A 12255-nucleotide genomic window follows, 5' to 3' on the forward strand; every position below is an offset into this window, starting at 1 on the left:
TGCTGGTCACAGTGTTTCTGATACAAGCCAGGATGCCGTTGGCCTTCTTGGCCACCTGAGCACACTGCTGGCTCATATTCAGCCGACTGTCCACCATCACTCCCAGGTCCTTCTCTGCCTGGCAGCTCTCCAACCATTCCTCTCCCAGCCTGTAGTTCTGCTTGGGGTTATTGCGCCCCAGGTGCAGGACCCGGCACTTGGCCTTGTTGAACTTCATACAGTTGACCTCAGCCCATCGGTGCAGCCTATCCAGATCCTCCTGCAGAGCCTTCCTACCCTCGAGCAGATCGACACACGCACCTAGCTTGGTGTCATCTGCGAACTTACTGAGGGTGCACTCAATGCCGTCATCCAGATCATTGATGAAGATGTTAAAGAGGACCGGCCCCAGCACCGAGCCCTGGGGGACGCCACTAGGGACGAGAGGGAGGGATGTGTAGCTGTCAGACCTGGTGGTGTGGCATGTTCTCAGCTGGCCCTTGAATGAATTCCCCATTGTATCACGCTCCTGTAAGATCTGCCCTGGAGTCTTCCCAAAGGACTTCGAGCAGCCCCTCCTGTGAGGCACTGAAAGAAAACCACCACTCCTGCTCCACAGAGTTAATTCACATTGAAGAGTTCATGTCATAGATATGCACATAGTCATACAAATTTAAAAAGAGGATTTGTGAAATGTCTCCCCCATTAAACACAATAAAATAAAATAAAAAAATTAATCAATCAAAAGGCAGAAGAAAAGAAAAAATCACAGCAAAACGCTTTGCGCACAGGGTGTTCAAATGAAGGGTTAAGGCAGAGGGATGTCCCTGCTGCCACAAACCCTTCTCTTTTTCCGCTTTTAAGCCAGAAAACCGTGACATGAAGACAGCTCATGAGGGAGCCTGCAGTTTGGCTCCTTAAACCTTGCTGGGAGGGCTTAACTAACGCGATGTGGCAGCGGCACGCGTGCGGTGCAGGACCCCTGCTTCTGGGCCAGCTGCCCTGTGTGGGCTTCCTCACTGCCCTGGCTAAGGCACCTTTTTCAGTTCAATCCTTTCTAAGCTATGTGCCTGTAGGGCCCGGCCTGGAAAAGATGCATGACTGACCTTCTGTGAAGCTGATCTCAGCCTCCTCCTAGCCCAGCTCGGTGCCATTCCCGCGTACGGGTGAGCAGCAGTTGCCTGCATGAGGAAAAGCAGGTGGTGGCCCGGTGCAGAAGATAGGCACTGCCCAGGATTTCCACAACATCCCAGGTTCAACTGCAGCCCCTTTTGCTCTGCGGAGCAAAACTCTGAATGACTTCAGTCACTTCCCTTGGAAAATAATTGCTTTCCTGGTGCAGCCTTGAACATCCAAGCAAAGCGAGATCTCCTGCTCGCTGCCAGCCCCGGTGAGGGAGTGGCAGGGACGGAAAGCTGAGCCGTGGTGAGCTCAGCATGACTAATGCCTATCAGATCTACTTCCCATCGCTGCGGTGCGACAAGATGCAAACCTGAAAAAAAAAAAAAAAATGCGCTAAAGCTGGTGAAACCTGTCCTCGGTTTGCCAGTTAGATTCACAGAAAGCAGGGCTGGAGGAGGCTGTTGTAAACATTTACTCTGACTTCACATGCCGCTTGGGCTGGAGTTTCCCTGAATTAGTTTGCCTTTGAACTGGAGTATTTCTGTTTAAAAATGCATTATAGGAAAATCTCTGCGTTTTGAAAACCCACCCCAGCCTATGCTAAACCGTTCTCATGTTTAGTTAACCTCAGCTCCTAAAGCATCTTCCTTTTGATCTAAAATCCCTCTCCCTCAGCATCCAGCTCCAGATTTGGCCACACTCATGCTCCAGGCTCCCCGGTCACCTCTTTATTCTGTTTATCATCGTGTGTGGTAGGAGTCGCGTTGCCCTCCTCTGGATATCCACACTGTGGATGTCTCCAGCGGAGCAGGTCACGGGCTCCACACTCGGGCAAGGAATCGGGTGTTTTGAGGGCACTTGTTCCTTCTCACTGACTTTAAAGGCAGCCTAAATATATCTCTGTTTGGTCAGATGAGACCCACCCGAGCGATCCCAGCCCTCTTCGCTCGGCTCTCACAAACTACAAAAACACACCGAGATCCTCAAAACTACTTCACCAAGTGGCGTCATATCTCCTTCCAGTTACACCCATCATCCTCCCTCGGACCTTACAGCTTCCCAAACCCTTCCCTTGTTTTTCCTGCAAGCATGTGGAAAGCCCTGACAACAATACCTTGCCCTTCCCAGCTGCAGATTAGGGCTACCTAAATGGTAAAACAATGTTCGGGACACGGTTCATTCTTCCAGGGGTTATTTTTACTGCCTTGTTTGTGTCCGTGGAGAGCTCCGGGGTCCATTTGAACTCCACGTTGGCCAAAAGCCACCACCTGGAGAAGCACGACCTGCTCCCGGGGCTCATCCCCCATCACCAGGCTGCATCGCTGCTGCTCAGCTGCCCAGGTGCCTCGTCCAACACACCGTGACGGGCCTCGGAAATGAAACCCAAAGGGAGACTGTGCTGACTCGAGACCAGAACTGGGTTTCCCCAGCTCTCAGAGAGGAAAATCTGCTGGGAGAGCCCCAGGCAGAGGCGGGCTGTTGACGGAGGGTTTCTGCAGGAAGACGCTGCCTTCCTGCCCGCGGGGCTGTGCACAGCTGGCTTCCTCCTCTCCCCGGGGCAGATGTGGGTGTCTGCAGCTGCAGGGACACCAGCGCTGCTTCCTGCCGCTGGGGACAGCTACGTGGATGGCTGGCTGAGCCCGTGCCTCCTCCCCTGCTTCCCCCAGACCCTCAGCCACTTCCCTTCTCTGTTCTATTCCAGGTTTTCCTCTCAGAGAGGCTTTTTCCTGGCCGTCCTTTGTGTATGCTCTCAGCTCAACAGAAAGCTCCTGTTCCCTCCCAGGCCTTTCTCTAGGGCACTGTGGACAAGCAGCCACCAAGCTGACCAAGACAAGAGGATCCCGTTCTGTTCCTCATCAGCTCTTGGGGCATTTTGCTGCTTCTGCAAATTCGGAGCAGTCCTTGCTTGCAGCAGGGTCATGGATGGGTCTCTGCTCTGTCCCCGGTGTGCCTGGTGTTCCTCAGAAGAGGAAGAAAAGGTTTCCTCTTCTTTCCCAAGCCAGGGTGCCTGGCTACACCTTATCCCAGCCTCTGTGCATACTGGTGGTGCAGGAATTGCCACTGCCACCGGGTGGGCAAGCAACAGGCAGAACGAGAGGAAACAAAAAAGAGATGAAAGCTCAGCAAGTGGATGGTTTGCATGTTTGGAAAGATCACACAGAAAGACTGGTGATGCCAAAGTGCTCCAGGTGGCATCAGGTGCCTCAGAGTGAGCAGCACAGATCCAAATTGGAGCCACCTGCCTTTGAGACCTAGAAAGCCAGCCCTGATCCCCCAATCCTGTCCCCACGAGCCCTGTTCTACCACATCCTGTCACCTCCAGCCCTCTCGCCTCCAGCCCTAGCGTCCAGCACTGCCATTCCCCTCAATGTTCATAAAACCTGCCTCTGAAGGCTGTTAGGTGTTCCCATGTAAATACATAAAACACGAAGTACAGCCACGGGGTTTGAGCCGAGCTTCTTGTAGCTCCCTGGGTCGGTGGTGGAACAATCCTGGGGAGAGGTGAGGATGAGCAGGTGGGGACCAAAGTCTGTTTGCAAATCTGAATTGCTTCAAAATTACAGTGGGATATATACATAAATACAACAGAAAGTCATTGCCATACAACTGCCGATTATTATCATTTTTTCTTTCTTGCCTGGTTTTGACAGACACCTGTGCTTCTGGTGAACTTTTCCCCATTAGTTTTGCCACCTTTATCATCCCGCACTGCCTCTCCCTCAGCTGATGGCAGTGAAGTGTTTCCGAACCTGCTTCACCTGCACAGAGAAGCTCCACCAGCACAACAAAGCAGTAAAACGTGGGGCTGGGGAAATGCATTCCTCTGGCTGCCTTCTCAGAGCACAGAGCTCCTGGGTTTGAACCTTTAGTCCTCCAGTCATTTCCTGGTGTGTGTAATTACAACTGTTCCTGAAATACAAGGCAAAACAAAAGAAGGATGATTTCTGCCAAGTAAATCACATTGTTATGTCAGTTACGCATGTCTGCCTCAAAGAGGGCCATTAGGGCTTGATGTGGGTTCCTATAAAGCTGTCACACCTCCCCAAATAACTGGGAAGAGAGCAGAATCCAAACCGAGAGCACCACCAGCTCGATCACACTGCTTCTATTTGTGCCCATCCCTGTGAGTCCGTCACAAAACAAGATGACTGCAGGTAAGGCAGCCTCTGTGTGCCAGTCCTGCTGGTTTGTGGCTGTTCCCTGCACACCAGCCCCTATTTTCCTCCCTCCAGTGACCGACGGGGGCACGCTCCCCATGGGACCCCATGCCTGGCATGACCAGGTCGGGGTGGTGCTCCCCAGCTCACAGGCAAAGCAAGCCAGTGTCTTTGATTTAACACTCTTAAGATCTGAGATGTTGTCTAATTAACTGCCTATTTAACAATGATAATAATAAATACCAAACTCTTATCTTCTCTTTTTCATTACTAGAGCCAAAAGCTCAATGCAGAGATTATTCCCATATTGCATAAAGCGAAGGTGAAACAGAGACGGGTGGATTGCCTTCCCCAGGGTCACACGTCAGTTTACTGGCAGATCTGGGAATAAAACCTCATTTTTCCAATCCTTGGTCCAAGGCTGGAAATGCCAGGTCCCCCAGTGGGGTTTCCTGAGTGTCTGTGACAGCCTCACAGCCTTTCCCACTGCGGCCCTTCCAGAAACTGGAGGAAGCCTCTCCTGGGCCAGAGTTCACACACTTCAGTTCAAGGTCGCCTTGAAAATCACCTCCTGGAAAAGGATTTTCTCCAGGGGAGCTACTGGGCTATCACTCAAGGCAGCACATGGAGCTGGCCCAGCTCTCAGGACAGTTCGAATGCCCTCTAAGGGACACAGTTCCTAGTCTGAGATGAACTTTGCTTCATTCTCTCTCTTCTTTCCATGTGTGTGCTCTGTATTGCTACCCAAACACAAGCAACCACATTTTTATTGTATTCCATGGCCCCCTGTGCTGAAGTAGCATTGATTTTTTTTTTTCCAACATACTTTTTTATTTCAGGATCCATTTTCTTCCTGCATCCCCAGGTGCATGCCTCGCAGCACCTCTCCGGCCAGTGCTTTTGTTCATCCCGAGCCATGAACCCAGTGCAGCTGTAGGAGAGCTGCTCTGCCCCATCCAATCCATCAGTGCCAGAGGAGACGCTTGGCAAAGGCTCATCTGGCTCCTGGCACACCACCTCGGTAGCACTCGATGTCACCCTCCCTGGCATGGGCACTGTGGGGTTTGTTGAGTTTGTGTAATGATGGCAAGACCTCTGGGATGCCTGCTACTCTGAGGGGATTCACTGAACTATATAGGTATCTTTGGATTTCTTCCCAACTTGGGTTTCCCGTTTTTCTCAGATTTGATTAGCTGAATTCTTATTTTATAGAGGAAAAAAAAAAAAAAAGACTTTAAGTTCACTCTCCAGTGGAGTAATATTTGCATCTTCCCTCTTGATGAAGGATCTCTTGCATATCTCTTTGCCAGAACCTAAATTTTTTGCAAAGCCTCCTTCAGGCAAGGGTGTAGTGTCCTGAAATATACCAGGTTTAAGCAACCATTTTGCAGCAGGATATTCCTCAAGTCCCCGTGCATATCCAACTAAAGAAAAGAAGGGATGAAGACCAGCTTTAAAAAGCTGAGGGAAAGAGGAGTGTTTCTGCATCAGCTATTAGCAGGTCAAAGGCTTCTCACAAGGAAACCTGCCCATTTACACAGAAAGCCGAGAGCACACAGAGCATTTTTCTCCATCTTCCCTGCAGAGAGTGAAGTGAAATCTGGGAATTAGGGCTAAATTGTTTTCAATTTTTATAATGGCTTCGGATAAGTAGCTTTTTCTCCTCCACATCAGTACATCATGAACCTCCCCGGCCAGAACAGGCCCTAGAGCCCTCAGCCCTTATCCCAGCAGCTCTCCCAGCTCCCAGCTGGTACCACGAGGCCCTGTGCCATGGATAAACCATTGCATGGGTGAAGCTGCAGCCCCTGCTCGGGTCCCTGCAGCCCCTGCTCTCACTGGGGGCTCCAGCTGGGCACCAGCCCTGCAGCCAGCCTGCCCAGCCCAGCCAGCACCACCCCCAGCACTGCCCACACATCCCTACCTTGTGCCCCAGAAATGCTTGTTCAAAATTAAAGACAAACTCTTTGGGCTTGTCTATTTCAGGATCTTCCAGTGCCTGAAGAAAATCACCAAAAAAAATCTTCTTCAGCCCCTCCAACTGACCAAAGCTTTGCAAAGAGCAGCTCTTAACTGGTAGGTTCAAGAAGACGTACTGAAAGTACTGGTGGTGATTAAAGTTGATTTTACCACCTGACATCTTCTGAATGCCTCACAGATGATCACTCCACTCACCTCTCGAAACACACGAGGACTCCTTGCACACCAGGGGGCTGACGGGTCCCCAGCACTTGCTGGGGTCCCCAGAGATCCTCTCCACATGGCCAACGAGAGGATGGGCCCCAAACCTTAGTGTTAGACCCCAGGTTCGTCTGCCTCAAGGACACGAGCGTTGCCTTCATTGAAATGTGGAGCTGGTGAGGCAAGGATGGGACCAGGTGCCTGCTCACTTCCCACGGGGACTTGGATCCCAGTAGAGCTGGGGCACCTCCAGCTGAAGGAGCACAAGGGGCAGAGGCAGCCCTCTGCTGTCCTTCAGCTAACGAGGAGCAGGAGATCCTGCTCCCACGGACACGTCCCACCCGTCCTCCTTCCAGCACCCCCTGGCTGGACGGAGCTTTTCTGTCTCCAGAAGCCCTACCAGCAGCACACACGTGTCATTTGGCAATCACACCAGCAGCAAAATGAAAGCGTTGCCTTCCCTTCGGCTCGCTATCTGCACCATTCCCCCCTGGTATCCTTTCTCTGTTATTTTGTTCTTTTTCCCTCACCGCAGTCATTTAAACAATTTCCAGGCTCACACTGAAGTGGAATCATTTTAAGACGGCTTCCTCCTGTTTAAATTAGGAGGGGAAAGAAAGAAAGAGGAAAGAAAACCTTTCTTGCTTTGCTGTCAGCCCTCCGGTATGAGCAAGTAAAAGCTTTGTAGAGTGGTGAAATGTCCCTTCACCCTTACGGCATGGGTACCGTGCCTCTAAAACCTCAGACATGCTATGGATCTTCAGCACAGGTAAATCTAACAGCCAGGCCAAAAGTATCTACCTGGTCCTCATATACTTGGTCAGTATATTGATATTTTCCAATATTTTTGGAAAATAGGTAGTTTAAAAAGCTGGCATTGGTAAAAGGAGGTGTATTTTGCAAAGGTATTACTTTGGACAGCCCCAAATACATCCCTGGGGGCCCAGAACATCAGGAGGGGATGCCTCCAGGGTCCCCTATTCTTTCTTGTTCATCAGCTGGTGGGATGCCTGCCAGCTTCGTAAGCATTCAGGAGGTGCTCAGAGGTTGGAGGTTCAGCACCATTAATGAACGGAGGCTGAAGGGGGACAGGACACTTCCCAATTCTGGCTTTCAGGGACTTTCTCCAGCCTTTCCCATCCCAGCTGGGCTCTGGGAGCAGCAGAAGATGCTGCGGGTCTGTGATTTTGGGGGTGGATTCAGGCTGCCTGGTCATGGAGAGGCTCAGCACCCCTCTGCATGGGAGCAGCTGCCTCCATCCACAGCACCAAGCGCTCCCACAGCAACTAATTAGTGCTGCTGATTAGCACTGCCTTCCCATCACCAGACACGCTGCAGATCACCTTCCCATCAAGCCTCCGTTATCTCCAGGGCAGAAAAAGCCCTGGCAGTGAACGTGCCGTGCAGCATGCCCCGCGGGTCAGCTAATCCTGCCCCTGCAGGACTGGAGTGAGGGCTGGGCCTCACGCAAGGGAACCTCGTGCAAAAAACAAACAAACAAACAAACAAAAAACAAAAAAAACCCCACAACTCTGTGAAAGGATCGATTTAGGGTTTTATTATCTACAGAGAGGTGCTTCTTGCTGGCTGATAGGCAACTCACCAGAGCTGCAGAAGCTTGGCTGCTGAGCCCCATGCCTGCAGGGACATCGCTCGCACTGCCTCTGCCACTCTTCCCTGCAGGAACCACTGGCGGGGCGCACAGAAGCAAATGTCCCAGCAGAAAACCAAAGGACAAGCTGTTTTAGTCTGGTTGAAATGGGAAAAGAAGGATAGTTACAGAACACGTGCTCCTGCCTCATCAGCCCGTCCTTTCACAGCTGGGGACAGGTATTCAGCTGACATCTCAGTGGGACACTGGGATGGGAGCAGCACCGCTGTACGTGTGGGCAGCTCATGCTTCTCCACCCCCCTGTGCCGTGCCCACCACCTCCAGCAGCGAAGAAATCTGCAAGCACCTTTTTAACTTTGGGATTTTGATTCCACTGGTGTCATATTTTCAAGCTTTTCTCCCCAGACGAGAGAGCTACGAACGTTTTCTTTAAATAAACACAGGCGTTTTCACAGAACCGCGTTCTTCCAGGAACCTTACAGCAAAGCCAGAGCCTGCTAGGGAGGTGTGAACACAGGGTTCCCCGAGCATCGCAGTGCTGCCTCTTGGCACAGGAGGCACATTTTTGCAGGGGGTGGGAGCTCTCCTTCCTTTATAGAATTTGCACTCTGATCCAGTTTGCTTCCTGGAGATGTAGCAGCCCCACGGCAGTTTTCTCAGAGCCTCAGGGGACTGCTGGTGGGAGCAGGGCACCGTGGCAGCACCGGGCTGCAGGAGATGGAGGAATAAAGCTGTAAAAAGAGCAGCGTCACTGCAGGGCCGGTGGGCAGCCCCCCACCAGATGAATGGCCTGAACGCTGCCGTGAATGAAGTTATTCTGCTGGGAAGCTCAGGCCCTTTCCTCGGGGTAGCAGAGTCAGGTGAATTAAGCTCAGGTCAGGAGCTGGTCTCTGAGGCATCGGCCCAACTACAACCCACAGCGGGTATTAAAGCCAGTGATTCAACCACCCGTGTGTGTCTTTCTTTATCTGTAAAATGGAAAAGAATGAAGTATTACACTCAGAAAGCCTGAAAATCATGTTTGTGTGGCATAACAGGAAAGCAGTGCTAACGATCCACCTCGTGCCTGCAAGTATGCAGGAAATGAACATAAACAAAATGTTCTCTGGGCTTTGGTTGCAGAAATCCAGAATTTATTTTTGTCTTCAGATTGACACAGATAATGCTACGCTGCCTTTCTGAAGGGCCACTGAAGAGTAGAAGGGGCTCTGGGTGACTAATTCAGTTTTTTTCTGCCGTTTTGCTTAGCAGGCAGGTCTGAACTGGAGAAGAATGAGCGGGTCCACTCCCAGGCACCTTGACTGCCATGGGCCTTGGAGCTGGGCCACACGGATTCACCTCCCTGTGACATGTGGCACAACATGGGCTGGCACCGGGCATCATGAGGGCTAGGGCAGGTTGGGGGATTTCCAGCTGAATGGTCTTTCTGTTGTTGTTTCAGATTGGTTTGGTTTCCCATTTGAAAATGCCGGTTCATCAAAATGGGAATGTTCACAGGAGTGTGTTGATTTTGACAGGTTGCAGCAGCTGGGGGAGCTAAAAACCATTGGTTTTGCACCAGGAGGCTGCGTTTTCCTCCAAGCAGCCGTCCGAGGGCAGCCCGGACTCCTGGCAGAGCAGGCAGCACCTCTGCTCCCTCACAGCAGAGCTTTCCTGAGCTTTTGCTTACACCAGATTTTCCTAGGATGGAAGGTGCTTTTTTTTTCTTCTTCTTTTTTATCTTTTTTTTTTTTTTTTTTCCCCTGCCTCAAATAAGAATTCTTGACCTTGAAAAAAAAAAAAAAAAAAAGCATTTTGTAGGCTCTCTGTCCTTTCTGGACTATCAACACACACAGCGATGAACTGGAATAGCCACTGTTGAACTGCTTTGCCAATGACCTGATTAACCGCTTGGCTTCTGAGCACTGCTAACAAGAACAACCGTATCTGCTGCAAATTAGGGTGCAAAAGGAAAATAAAAATCGTAATGAGGTCCAGGACACAAACTCAACTAGTAGCAGGAAATGCTAATTGGGCCCTAATTTCTGCTGTACACAACCTTTTCTGTCCTCCCCACAGCCACCTGAGGTGTCTCACTTGTCCTCGTGTGGCCGTGGATGAGGCTTTATTGCTTTTTGCTCCATGGTGATGCCGGGCAGGGCTGCTGCTGACCCCACTGTCACATCTCCCAGAGCCTGGGTGGATTCATTTCATTTGAGCTGCCAAATGGTTCCCAGAGGGTGTGAGCTTCAAACTGCTGCTGTCTCAGATTGGGAGAGATTAGCAAAAAACGAAGGACTCCTTATCCCAGCTGCTCCCTGGGTACAGCCCAACATAACCTGATGCTGCTTTTTTTTTGCAAAGAGCTGAGATGTATTGCAAAGGGGGTGGTAAGGGAAGAGACCCAGACCTCTTGTCACTTTAAGAATAAAAGAGTATTTGCACTCAGTTTTTGCTCAGGGAAATGCTCCCACTCCTGTATCCATAAACCCTTTCATGCTGTGGGAAATTTCACTGCATCCTCATCACTGTCCCAGGAGACATCCCTGACTACACCGTGAATGGTAATTAAGCATGAAAACTTGCACTTGCCACATCCTACAAGGTGCTTGATATTTCAAAAATATCACCCCATCAGCCCTATAGGTTGTATCCCTGAAGGATGGAGCCAGGAGCTCATCTGCCAGCCTCTGTGGTATTTTTCTTAATTTTGTCATGCTTGATTGGGAGTTTTGGTGGGAAAGGTTGCAGTGAGCAATTCGGTCTCAGCGTAAATCTGAGTCTGATTATCAGAACTTTGCCAAAAATAGCCTTGTTTTTCTCCACACAGCGAGTGACCCACATCGACAGTGTGAGGCTTGTTTTCTCTGGAATAGCAGCAGGTAGTTTTGAATGAGTTTTGATTTCCTAGGGACACTGTATAATTTGAGTGCAACTCCCTTTACAGCCTTGCTTGTGAGTGAGTTTCTGTGGCTCTAAGGAGCAGTTCCAGCATCTGGGAAGTCATATGCTAAATACCAGTTTCAGAAAAAAAAATCAAGCAGAGTTAATGTAGCCATAAAATTGAGGAAAGTTCAGCTTACTCCAACCTTAAGGTCTGTTTCATTATATTTCCTGGTGTTTTGCTCCTGCTGATGTTCACTCTAGACAGAGCATGCTCATCCTTATTCATCTTCATCATTAAAGACCTGAAGAGGGTTTACGGTGCATTTCCCAGAAAAACTGCCCTCTAATCGTCCAAGTGAATGAAGCAGAAATAGTCAGAAACACCCAGCATCTTACAAGAAAAACAGACTAAAGTGGGTCAAAGAGAAATCTCACATGATATTTCATTTCCCCTTTCAGTGCCCATTTCTCTGTGCAGTTTGCTTCTTTAATTCTGATTCCTTTTACTTAGTGGTGTGCACTGGTGTAGCAGAAGCAGCACCAAAGCTCCATGCCCCACTGTGCCGGAGGGACCCCTAAATACAAGGGAGTTTCACCACAGGGATCTCATGGTTGGTGTAGCAAAGCCAGGGTAAGGATGCTGAGGAAAGATGGTTTCTTTCAACATACAGATGGGGATGGAGGCAGAGAGGTGTGGGCGTGAAGTTTCTCAAGAAGTCGGTGCTGCCAAGCAAGAGCAGTTCTCAGAAGAGCTGAGCTCCCCTCTAGTCAGTAAAGTAATGGGCAAATTCTTCCAAAGAACTCCGGACAAGGGGAAATGAGCTCTTCTGGGGATCTTGCCTTATATAGTTATTGTAGCAGCTTGGCTTTGGTGCCAAGTGTATGAAAATCCATCACAGAGTGACTTGCCAGAGTGATACAGCAAGCCTGCAACGTGTCTGGGGGATCCGGTCCTGCTCTCCCAGTCAGAGGACGTTGTTCAGGCCTCCGGCTCGTCTGGGAAGCACAGGGCCTGGCCTCGGCTTTGCTGCCTTGCTTCACCCAGAACTGCTCGTGGCAGACTGTGTGATGCCCCAGGAGCATTTCTGCATCCCCTGGGGAGCTGCAGCAAGGACCTGAGCCCTGTGCAGGGCCATGTCCCTGCCTGGCCTGGCTGTGGGGACGCTGGGGCAGCCCCACCTTACCCAGGGCATCCTCAGCAATGCTCAGGGCCTGGGGCTCAGCAGCACTGTAGCTCTGCCATGCACAACATGCAGGCTCGGGGAATGCCCATCAGCAGGTTGTTGAAGCATCCTTCACGGAGCCTTACAGTGTCATCTGCCAGGCAAATTTTGTTGT

This window comes from Anas platyrhynchos, chromosome 2 (genome assembly GCF_047663525.1).
Source record: "Anas platyrhynchos isolate ZD024472 breed Pekin duck chromosome 2, IASCAAS_PekinDuck_T2T, whole genome shotgun sequence".
NCBI lineage: Eukaryota > Metazoa > Chordata > Aves > Anseriformes > Anatidae > Anas > Anas platyrhynchos.